The sequence below is a fragment of the Gopherus evgoodei genome, chromosome 2 (genome assembly GCF_007399415.2).
Source record: "Gopherus evgoodei ecotype Sinaloan lineage chromosome 2, rGopEvg1_v1.p, whole genome shotgun sequence".
Classification (NCBI taxonomy): Eukaryota; Metazoa; Chordata; order Testudines; family Testudinidae; genus Gopherus; species Gopherus evgoodei.
Window position 1 is genome coordinate 85,797,746 of NC_044323.1, and position 11,842 is coordinate 85,809,587.

At 44.2% G+C, this 11,842-nt stretch overlaps 1 long non-coding RNA gene across 1 annotated transcript; it reads left to right on the forward strand.

The window, feature by feature from the left end:
- The first annotated feature begins 1,364 nt into the window (after window positions 1-1,364).
- On the forward strand, window positions 1,365-11,076 carry LOC115644901. The gene is made up of 3 exons (XR_003998623.1): window positions 1,365-1,376; window positions 6,079-6,084; window positions 10,935-11,076. It is a non-coding gene; the product is annotated as an uncharacterized LOC115644901 (long non-coding RNA).
- The last annotated feature ends 766 nt before the right edge of the window (window positions 11,077-11,842 follow it).

An 11,842-nucleotide genomic window follows, 5' to 3' on the forward strand; every position in this document is an offset into this window, starting at 1 on the left:
TAGCTAGGAGGATTTGCAATTCATAGCCAAACCATAATACTGGGCAATTTCAAATGCAAAAAAGATGAGTACCAGCATGCTCTGCTGAACTGGGGGCTCAGAGATAGGAATTCCTGAGTTCTTATCCTGACTCCATGACTGGTGCGTTGTTTAGTCTGGGACAATTCATACAGCTTCTCTATCGGCTTTTCCCATCTGTAAAATGAGGACAATAATATTTCTGACTAATGCAGTCTGAGGATTAAAATTCAAAGCACTATATAAGTGTGAAGTGTTATTTTTCCAGCTTGAGAATAAATACAGAACAGTCTTCTCTTCTCAGTATATTTTTCTGGAAGTCTTTCCCCCTTTAGAATGTGTATATTAGATTGCCTGTGTTTTTTATACTTTGGTAAAATGAAATAGCAGTAGACACAATAGTGCAGTTCCAATGGAGAACTGAAGCTCACTATTAACTGAACTCTTCTTCAGTAATAATCACAAAATGACTGCTCTCCAATTTCTTGGTGCTGCAGGACCACAGAAGTGGTAATATTGACCATTCCCTCCCATTCTGAACTTTCACTTAGGGTATGTCTACACTGCAATTAAAAGCCCATGCCTGGCCCATGCCAGCTGACTCGGGCTAAGGGGCTGTTTAACAGCAGTGTAGATGTTCAGGCTTGTGCTGGCACCTGGGCTCTAGGACCCTACGAGATGGAAGGGACCCAGAGCCCAAAGGTCTACAGCGCAATTAAACAGCCCCTCAGCCTGAGCCCTGCAATCCCAAATCAGTTTTCATATTACAATGTAGACATATCCTTAGAGACATTGAACGTGCCTGTGGCATGCCCCTGGTGTGAAATTCCTTTTACATACTTATACAGAACCAGAGGGTGCCTCTATCAAGCTGTGGCTCAAAGGGAAATCTTTGAGGGAGCCAGTAGGAAAGAGAGAGGGGATGACAATAACTGTGAGGATATAAAGGGAAGGAGAAGAGCTTCATGGACTGATTTTGTAACTCAGCCAAAGCTTTTCTTGCCTGGGAAAGACTCAAGACAGGTCTACACCGCAGTTTAAGGTCTGACTGTAGCGTGGGTGTGTATACCTATGCTAGTTTTAGTCCAGCTAGAATGGACAACAGTAGTCATGAAGACGTGGCATAATGGGCTTCAGCACAGGCTAGCCTCAAGTCCCCACTGGAGTTGTACTGTCAGCACAAAAGAAGCAGAAGACACCACTAGCTCAGATATGGTGCACACTGGGGTACAATTTGGGATAGCTCAGACTCTCTTTCACCCAGATCATTAGTTGTTAGAGAGGCAGAATTCAGCCCCCCTTCCCTGAGAGCTCCAGCCATTTTTACTATCTGGCCACTACTGAACCCCCCACTTCGGGTTTATCATTTTATAGGAGCCCTTTCCCAGCATGCTTCCTTGGCAGCTGGCCCTTTAAAAATGAGATCATTTTGACCGGGGTGGTTGCAAGCTTGGAGACCTTTCCATGGGGCCAATAGGTATTTCAGCAGCTTTTCAGATATATTGTCCTACATTCTTTCTCAGGAGGTGGCCCATCTTCACAGAACTGATGAGGAATAGGAGGAGGGCTGGGCTGAGTTGAGGAGAACAGAAAATGGCAAGTGTGGCTAAAAATAGAACAACAACAACAACAAAAAAGATACAACTGTAACAATTTTTGGGAATTTACTTTTTCCCTGCTAGATACAGAGAATCTTATTTCCAATAAGCAGTCAAGTACATCTTAAAGGGTTTTATTTGTATTTGGGAAGCTTCTTTTGTTTATCATCACTTCTACTTGATTCTATAAGTGGTTTGTCTTAAAGAGCTGCTGTCTGCTGACATGCTAGCCTTTAATAACATTCTTTATACAAACTATGCTCTATATGTGCCACACTCATTTCCATATGTCTTTTCCTTCATTAGGACATACTAAAAATGGAATCACCACCTGAAGTCACTATGACATTTTCTGTGACATAATTTCCACAGTTATATGTTACTGAGGACCGAGGCATCCACCCTGATTTACACCATTGACATCAGAGGGGATGCATGAGACAGAAGTCCAAATACAATAACTGATCCTTTAATTCCCAGGAGAAAGAACAGGAGTGGATGAGTATTTTAAGGAAGAAAGGACCTGATTCTCATCCCACTTATCCTGATATAAATAAATAGGCTTTCTACTAAGACAATCGAATTACACAACTATAAATGAAATCAGAATCAGATACAAAAATCTGTTTTCTTAGAAATATCCTCTAGTGAAGGGAAAAAAGGGAGAGAAATATAGCAGATATCTGGAGTAATCTGAAGTATTTCCTAGCTCTGTAACTAACATAGATGGTCATTGTCTAACAATTGGATGGCTTTGTGACTGGTTGGCCTGGGATGCCATCACACAGTAGAGATGGCATCACCTATAGCACTCTAGGTTATCCAATTATTTTAATGTTTCCCTTCAGATTGGAATGTAAACATTTCACATGAATAGCTAACAATATGACATCGCAATTCCCTCAATAGAGTTTGAAATAAAGTTTTAATACCTTAATAAGAAACAGAAATTGTTTGTTTGTTAGTACAAAAGACTTTGTGACTATTGACTTATGTACACCGAATGAAAAAGAATAAGCAGTGGTTATATAATATATTCTTTGGAGGATTATTCCATGTAGATGACATTTATGATTTCCTCATAAAGCTATCTTTGAATCATCAGCAGTTGATTTGCAGAAATTTCCACATACACCATTGCTATTAGTCCAGAAGCTATTCTGTGTTTTTCTTTGTGTTTGGCTTCCTTTGGAACTTCACATTTTAAAAAAGAAATCTTATTTTCTAAAACTTTCAAAGGGAACAATCAAACAAAATAATAAGTTCCAGTCACGAACCCACCATTTCTGTCTTGGCAGAGTTTTGTACAGGACTATTCTTCCCATATATTCTAGAATCTAGAACGAAACATGTTTGAACATATTAATAAAGAGAACAATTTTAACTGGGGACAAAATTCTTCTTTCAGACAACTCCATAACAGTCCTGTGGATGCTGGGAGAACAAAATACTGAGACAGAGCAACAGTAGTTTAGAACAGCTGAGGAAATGGCCTATTGCAATTAAGGAATTAAGATTTGCTATGTAGAACTGAGAAACAGCTAGTATAATGACACCAACCTAAATCAGAAGATAATAATGAATTACAGTGCTCTGAAGAAGTGAAGTGCCATGTATGTCTAAAGTATTTTCATCATCTCATTTATACTCGAATAACAGAATAGGTTTTGCTTTGAGTGAAACTTAAAAACAAAAAGTTTGCTTCTCCTGTAAACACATACACAATTTTCCTGATATGTTCTATTTGACTATGGAGTTAGAGAAGGAAAAAAATGATTTAATAAAATCTGACTTCCAGTACTGGTACAAAAGCTCCAGTGTTTTACCTTGAGAAGTTTTGGATTGCCGTGGATATAATTAACTACAATTTTTGAAGTTTGCTAGTGCCCCAGGAACAAAGAGAAGCAGCAGCAGTAGCTACACCTATTTTGTCAGAGGAGGAAGATACTAAAAGTCTTGTTTTCCTGAATTCTGTTATGCATGATGAGAAATCTTATGGGATAATGTTATTTTCAGGATTCCTTTTTTCTCTTTATTTTAATGCAGTAGGATATTATTTGGCTTTGATCTGTTTGATTTCTGTGAGAGGTGGAATCTCTGGTGGACATTGTGAAGAAGAAAGAGTCATTACTTGAACATTGATCTGTCCACTAATGTTGCACTTCTCAACTGACATAAGCACAGTTGTAATTTTGACCATCTCTCAGAGATCCACATTTGCAATGAACCCAGCACATCAAAATTTGTCAGGCTTCTGCTCTAGACTGTTCCCAGGAAGAGACTTTTAGTGCTGCTACAGACCTTGATAAGATTCCACTGGGCACAGCTCTGATGGGTTTTTATTTTTCCTTGAAGCCATCTCTGTGCTTTTAGCCCATCTTCTCCCCAACTAGTGTGGTGGCTGGTGTCTTTAGCAGTGTAGTCTCTTTGACACAAGAGGAGTATCTTCCACATTCTTACTATAACAAATCTGTGACTTTTCCTGTATAGTCATTATGCTTATCCACTATTCTACTCACATGCAGCCAGGGCCGGTGCAAGGATATTTTGCGTCCTAGGCGAAACTTCCATCTTGCTCCCCCCCCCAAAATCACATACATTATACACAATACACGGTCATGAAATTGTGCCCCAGACCTTTTTTTTTTATCTGCCATGAGGCTGCATCAACTGTAAACGAAAAAAAAATGAAATTTTATTCCTATCAGTCCTTTTTCTTGTTCACTATTAAAAGTAAAGGATAGAGAATGCATGTCACTTACTATAATTAACTATTTGAATTTCATCAACTGTTTGACGCAAATATTGATTAAGAGATCAAGATGACTTTCCCTTAAAATTAAGCAATGTTGATTGTAATCAGAAATACACCTTTTTTAGTCACGTATACGTCCTTCCTTCATATCAAAATCTGACTGGGAGTGCTGTGGAACCCATTCTGCCTAACTAGCTATGCACCTCCAAATGATTAAAAACATCAAATGGTACAAACTCAATTTGAATGAAAAATTCCATTTTCTAACTAAATAGGTCACACACACTCAAATGGTTGCCAAGTGCTCTCTGTGGTGGTATGTTCATCTGCTCTAAATGCCTACTAACTGCCCTGTGAAAATAATCTTTGACTTTGATCCAATGAAAGCAGGATGGAAAAGCTCCCCCCCAAGAAGACCTAAGACATGATGGCTGGATGACATAAACAGACACCTGTCCCTCACAGGCACTACCTCATAACATGCCAATTGTGCTCAGGACAGAACATCATAGAGGAATACTAGTGGAGTCCCTCAAGGATTGGTTTTGGGACCGATCTTATTTAACCTTTTTATTACCTACCTTGGCACAAAGAGCGGGAATGTGCTAATAAAGTTTGCGGATGACACGAAGTTGCAGGGTATTGCTAACACGGAGAAGGACAGGGATACTATTCAGGAAGATCTGGACCACCTTGTGAACTGGAGTAAGAGTAATAGGATGAAATACAATAGTGAAAAGTGCAAGGTCATGCACTTAGGGATTAATAATAAGAATTTTAGATATACGTTGGGGACGCATCAGTTGGAAGCGACGGAGGAGGAGAAGGACCTTGGGGTATTGGTCGATAGCAGGATGACTATGAGCTGCCAATGTGATATGGCTGTTAAAAAAGCAAATGCGATTTTAGGATGCATTAGGCGAGGTATTTCCAGCAAGGATAAGGAGGTGTTAGTACCGTTATATAAGGCGCTGGTGAGACCCCATCTGGAATATTGTGTGCAGTTCTGGTGTCCCATGTTCAAGAAGGATGAATTCAAACTGGAACAGGTCCAGAGACGGGCTACTAGGATGATCCGAGGAATGGAAAACCTGCCTTATGAAAGGAGACTCAAAGAGCTTGGCTTGTTTAGCCTGGCCAAAAGAAGGCTGCGGGGGGATATGCTTGCTCTATATAAATATATCAGGGGGGTTAACGTTAGGGAGGGAGAGGAATTATTTAAGTTTAGTACTAATGTAGGCACGAGGACGAATGGGTACAAACTGGATATTAGGAAGTTTAGACTTGAAATTAGACGAAGGTTTCTAACCATTAGGGGAGTGAAGTTTTGGAACAGCCTTTCGAGGGAAGTAGTGGGGGCAAAAGACTTATCTGGCTTCAAGACTAAACTTGATAAGTATATGGAGGGGATGTTATGATGGGATAGTTTAATTTGGGCAATTGATCTTAGATTATCACCAGATAAGTCTGCTCAGTGGTTTGCGGGGAGATGTTGGATGGGATGGGATGGGAACTGAGTTACTGCAGAGAATTCCTTCTTGGGTGCTGGGCGGGTGAGTCTTGCCCACATGCTCAGGGTTTAGCTGATCGCCATATTTGGGGTCGGGAAGGAATTTTCCTCCAGGGCGGATTGGCAGGGGCCCTGGAGGTTTTTCGCCTTCCTCTGCAGCGTGGGGCATGGGTCGCTTGCTGGTGGATTCTCTGCAGTTTGAGGTCTTCAAACCAGTTTTGAGGATTTCAATAATTCAGTCCTGGGTTAGAGGTTGTTATAAAAGTGGATGGTAGGGTTCTGTGGTCTGCCTTGTGCAGGAGGTCAGACTAGATGATCATATTGGTCCCTTCTGACCTATGAGTCTATGAGTCTATGAGTCTCTACACTGGCCAAGCAACAGCACGACAACTAACCTAACCAGTCCATCCAACTTTTTTGACTGCTTCTTGGGCACTGGTGAGGGGTAATGGTGCCAGACTGAGCCCGGTGATGGGTGCAGTACAAGTCCACAAACTGAGGCAAGGTGCTGGGCCTAGAGTCCTGCTGAGACTGCTGTCCTGCACCAAGTGGAGCACAGCCTCCATGAGGAGAGAACTCAAACAAATATCATGCTCCTTCTGCATGATTCCCCCAAGCACTTCTTCAGGCAGCTGCTATGGGGGTCACTCACTGGCTTAGGCCTGCCTGTTGCAGGCAAAACACAGCAGCAGGGCTTAAAACTCAGACAGGGCTGCCCAGAGGATTCAGGGGGCCTTGGGCAAAGCAAAATTGGGGGGCCCCTTCCATAAAACATTTGCAATACTATACTAACATGTATTAGGAAATGTAAAAAATAACTAGTGAAATACATTCAAAAATTAACTTGTAATAATTTGAAAATACACTAAATACATTATTTAAAAACATTAAAAGCTGTAATGGTATGTATACATTTGCAATTACATAATGGGCAGATGATGGGTGATTGTGATGGTTGGTACCAATGGGCTGTCGCTGCCTGGGAGTGGTGCTGTTGTTGCCCAGGGCTGGGTGAGGAGCTGGGCTCTGGGTTCAGGGGTGCCCAGCTCACAGGGCTGGGCTCAGGGATGTGGGGAGATGGGGTCAGGGTGGTGTCCAGCTCAGAGGGGCTGGGCTCAGAGCTGGGGGTCAGGGCTGTGGGGGGGTGGGGTCAGGTGGGTGCCTGGGGGAACTGGGGCAGCTCAGCTCTGCAGGCTGCTGTTCTCTCCAGCCACCCACACACAAGGGGAGCAGGAGCAGGGACCAGCCAAGGACCAAGGGGGTAGGAGCACAGGTGCCTGAGGCTGAGCTGTGGGAAAGCACTTGCTTACCTTGCCCAGCACATGAGCATCAGGGTCTTCTTTCTCCTCCACTCCACCAGACCACCGCTGAGGCTCTTTTCTTCTCCTGCCCCTCGCTGGGGCTGATGTGGAGGCTGAGTCAGGGGGCAGCCCCAGCTTTCCTCCAGAAGCCCTTGTGTCACGCCATCGCAGGGCTCCTACCATGTGCACTAAACAGAGCTGCGCAGCTTTGCCCGATCGCCCCCCCCCCGAGAAAAATTGCATAGGCTGGAGCCCCTGCTCTGGGAGGGAGAGGGATTCTGATTTCTGAGCCTCTGCTAGCAGCCCAGGGATTCCCCTGGGCAGTCGCAGCGGGACTCCCTGGGCTGCCAGCTGCCACGGTGGCACCCTGACCAGGGGGACCCCCTGGACTGCCGGCTGCCGCGGCGGTGCCCTGACTCATGGGGCCCCTGGCCTGCCAGCTGCCGTGGCGATGCGTGCTGACCCAGGGTCAGTGCTCCTCCGCGGCAGCTGGCATCCCGGGGTTTCCCTGGGCCAGGGGATCCCCTGGGCTGCCGGTTGCTGCGGCGGCGCTCTGACTCAGGAGACCCCCTGGGCTACCCACGGGGCCCCTGGCCTGCCGGCTGCCGCGGTGGTGCGTGCTGACCCAGGGTCAGTGTGCCTCCGCGGCAGCCGGAAGCCTGGGGTTTCCCTGGGCCAGGGGATCCCCTGGGCTGCCGGCTGCCACGGTGGTGCTCTGACTTGGGGGACCCCCTGGGCTGCTGGCTGCCGCGACGGCGCCCTGACCCAGGGGCCCCTGGCCTGCCGGCTGCCGCGGCGGTGCGTGCTGACCCAGGGTCAGTGCGCCTCCACAGCAGCCGGCAGCCAGGGGATCCCTGGGCTGCGGGCTGCCGCAGCGGCACCCTGACCCGGGGGACACCCTGGGCTACTGGCTGCCGCGGCGGCGCACTGACCCGGGGGACACCCTGGGCTGCCGGCTGCCACCAGCAGCTCAGACTTCCTCTCTGTCCAAGCAGCAGCAGCCGGTCAACCATTTAAAAAAAAAATTGGGGGCGCTTTTTGGCACCCCCAAATCTCGGCACCCTAGCAACCGCCTAGTTCACCTAAATGGTTGCACTGGCCCTGCATGCAGCATGTGGGATAGAACCCAAGATGATCATCTCCTAAAATTCAGGCCTTATGCTAAAGGAAAATCCTCCTTTATTTGTTCTTGTTGTTATGTGTAGTAGTAGGGCTTTTATCTTCTGAGAGTCATCTCTAATATATTATGTCATGTTATGATATGACAGATCTACCAACCTTTTCCACCGTGCTTCTCTTCTTTTGCATCCTACAGTGCATTCCAATTTCATATTCAATTACTTTGACCCTCGTCCCTTCTTAGGTGAGTATGCCATTGATGCTTATGCACTTTATTATTTTTTTCCCCAAGCAGCCACCATCTGCACACAGTTCAGATTCAATTAAACTAAAGCAAACCTTCCTGCTTTGTATATTTTCTTCTTGCAGTTCTTTGTCCTTCCTAGTGGGACTATTCTGAATAATCATTCTGACATTCTTGCTATTTATTTTAAGTTATTAATAGACCAATGACCAATAGTGAATGGCACTTTTTAAATAATAGAGCCATTATCTTTGATAATATTGTATGCTGGCTGACTTTCTTCAATTAATAATTCTTTTTATTTAATAATTTCCTAATTAACATCAATTTTTTTTGACATTTGCTGCTTTTGGGAAGCTTACATTATTTAAGTGCATTGTGCACATGTTTCAACTACTGGAAACTAATAAACAGAAATAGCACACAGCGTTGCAAACGAACACAGCTTCTCAAAAGACTGCCCTTTAATACAAAATGCTGCTATTCTGGTCTCTTAAGCCTAAGAATGGCGAGTAATTTTGGGAAAGATCAATGAAATAACCTTACATATTCCATAGGCCACTTCATATTCCATAGGTGATGTCAGTGAGACATGTGCCTTGTAGTGTGACATGGTCTTTGATCCTGGAAAGAGTCTCTCTAGGAAACTGTGGAAACTGATCCTGGTGAGGCTTTCTCTAGGTGCATGGATTTGTTGTGGGCCTGGAGCCCTTTTTGTCAAGCTATTAGAAATCCCTTTGAAGTCAGACTCTGGGCACTGATGGAGACAGGAGTGGGATAGATTCTCTGTCCTTGTTCTAGCCCTTTTGCACCACATGAGCAATGGAGTTTGAATCTGTCCACAGCTGCCCAGTAGAGAATTTCTGTGGTGGCGGTGACATTCATATGATACAAAGCCAGGAAAGCCAACTCCTATGTCAACTCCCCCTCCTACCCCAATTTGAACCCTGGCATAGAGTGTATATCGGGGGCTATGGCTGAGGAGGAAATATAAGGGTGAGAAGGAGTGTGATAGTGCACCACAAATTCTTAGCTATCATATGGTCCCTTAGGCATATAGCCAGCTGTTGTAAGTTAAATCAGCCCATAGGCTATGTTAACTTAGTAGGGGCAGCTGGAGCTTGAAAATCAGTTAGCTGTAACCGTCTCCCTGAGAATCCTCCTCCTCTCACATGAAGGCAGACAACTAAAAAGTAACAAATTTTATCAGTGCTTATATAAAAATGCTAGAAGTCTAAATACTAAGATGGGTGAACTTGAGTGACTGGTATCAAATGAGGATATTAATATACTAGGCATCCTAGAAACTTGGTGGGATGATGACAATCAATGGAACATGATAATACTAGGGTACAAAATAAATAGGAATGACAGAGTAGATTGTGCTGGTGGGGGAGTGACACTGTATGTAAAAGGAAGCCTAGAGTCAAATATAGTAAAAATCTTAAATGAAACAAACAGTACCATAGAATTTCTATGGATAGAATTTCCATGCTTAAGTAATAAGAGTATAGCAGTAGTAATATACTACCAACTACGTCACTAAGATGGTGATTGTGACTGTGAAATGCTCAGCGTGATTAGAGAGGCTATAAAAATAGAAAACTCAATAATAATGGGGGATTTCAACTATCCCCATATTGACTAGGTACATGTCACCTCAGGAAGGATGCAGAGATAACGTTTCTAGACACCATTAATGACCACTTCTTGGAGCAGCGAGTCCTGGAACCCACAAGAGGAGTTGCAATTCTTGATTTAGCCCGAAGTGGTGTACAGGATCTGGTCCAAGAGGTGAATATAGCTGAACTGCTGGGTACGGTGACCATAATATCAATTAAATTTAACATCCGGAGGGAGAGGGAATACCAAAGAAGCCTGGCAGGGTAGCATTTAACTTCAGAAGGGGGAACTGCACAAAAATGAGGATGCCAGTTAAAAGGAACAGTCACAAAAGTGAAAAAGTTTCCATGCAGCTTGCAGGCATTTAAACACACCATAATAGAGGCTCAAATTAAAAGTATACTGCAAATTAAAAAAATAGTCAGAAGACCAAAAAATGCCACCATGGCTAAACAACAGTGTAAAAGAGGTGATTAGAAGCAAAAAGGCATCCTTTAAAAATTGGAAGTCAAATCTTCCTGAAGAAAATAGAAAGGAGCATAAACTCTGTCAAGTCAAGTGTAAGTGGATAGTTAGATGGACAAAACAGAATTTGAAAAGCAACAAGCAAAAGACTAAAAAATTATCAGCAATTTTTTAAAAGTACATCAGAAGCAGGAAGCTTGTAAAACAATCAGAGGATGATTGAGGGGCTAAAGGATCATTCAAGGAAGACAAGGCCATTGCAGAGAAGATAAATACATTCTTTGCATCATTCTTACTTGAGACCATTGCTCCTTGTTCTGTCATCTGCCACCACTGAGAACAGCAGAGCTCCATCTTCTCTGGAATCCCCCTTCAAGGAGTTGAAGGCTGCTATCAAATCCCCCCTCACTCTTCTCTTTTGCAGACTAAATAAGTCCAGTTTCTTCAGCCTCTCTCCGTAAGTCATGTGCCCCAGCCCCTTAATAATTATTGTTGCCCTCCACTGGACTGTCTCCAATTTGTCCGCATCCTTTCTGTAGTGGGGAGCCCAAAACTGGATGCAATACTCCAGATGTGGCCTCACTAGAGCCAATTAGAGGGGAATAATCACTTCCCTCAATCTCCTGGCAATACTCCTACTAATGCAGCCAACATGCCTTTAGCCTTCTTGGCAACAAGGGCACACTGTTGACTCATATCTAGCTTCTTGTCCACTATATTCCCTAGGTCCTTTTCTGCAGAACTGCCGCTTAGCCAGTTGGTCCCCAGCCTGTAGCAGTGCATGGGATTCTTCTGTCCTAAGTGCAGGACTCTGCACTTGTCCTTGTTGAAGTGCAAAGGATTTCTTTTGGCCAATCCTCCAATTTGTCTAGGTCACTTTGGACCCTATCCTTACCCTCCAGCATATCTACCTCACGCCAGCTTAGTGTCATCCATGAACTTGCTGAGGGTGCAATCCATCCCATCACCGAGATCATTAATGAAGATGTCAAACAAAACTGGCCCCAGGACTGACCCCTGGGACTCTCATAGACTCATAGACTCATAGACTCTAGGACTGGAAGGAACCTCGAGAGGTCATCGAGTCCAGTCCCCTGCCCTCATGGCAGGACCAAATACTGTCTAGACCATCCCTAATAGATATTTATCTAATCTACTCTTAAATATCTCCAGAGATGGAGACTCCACAACTTCCCTAGGCAATCTATT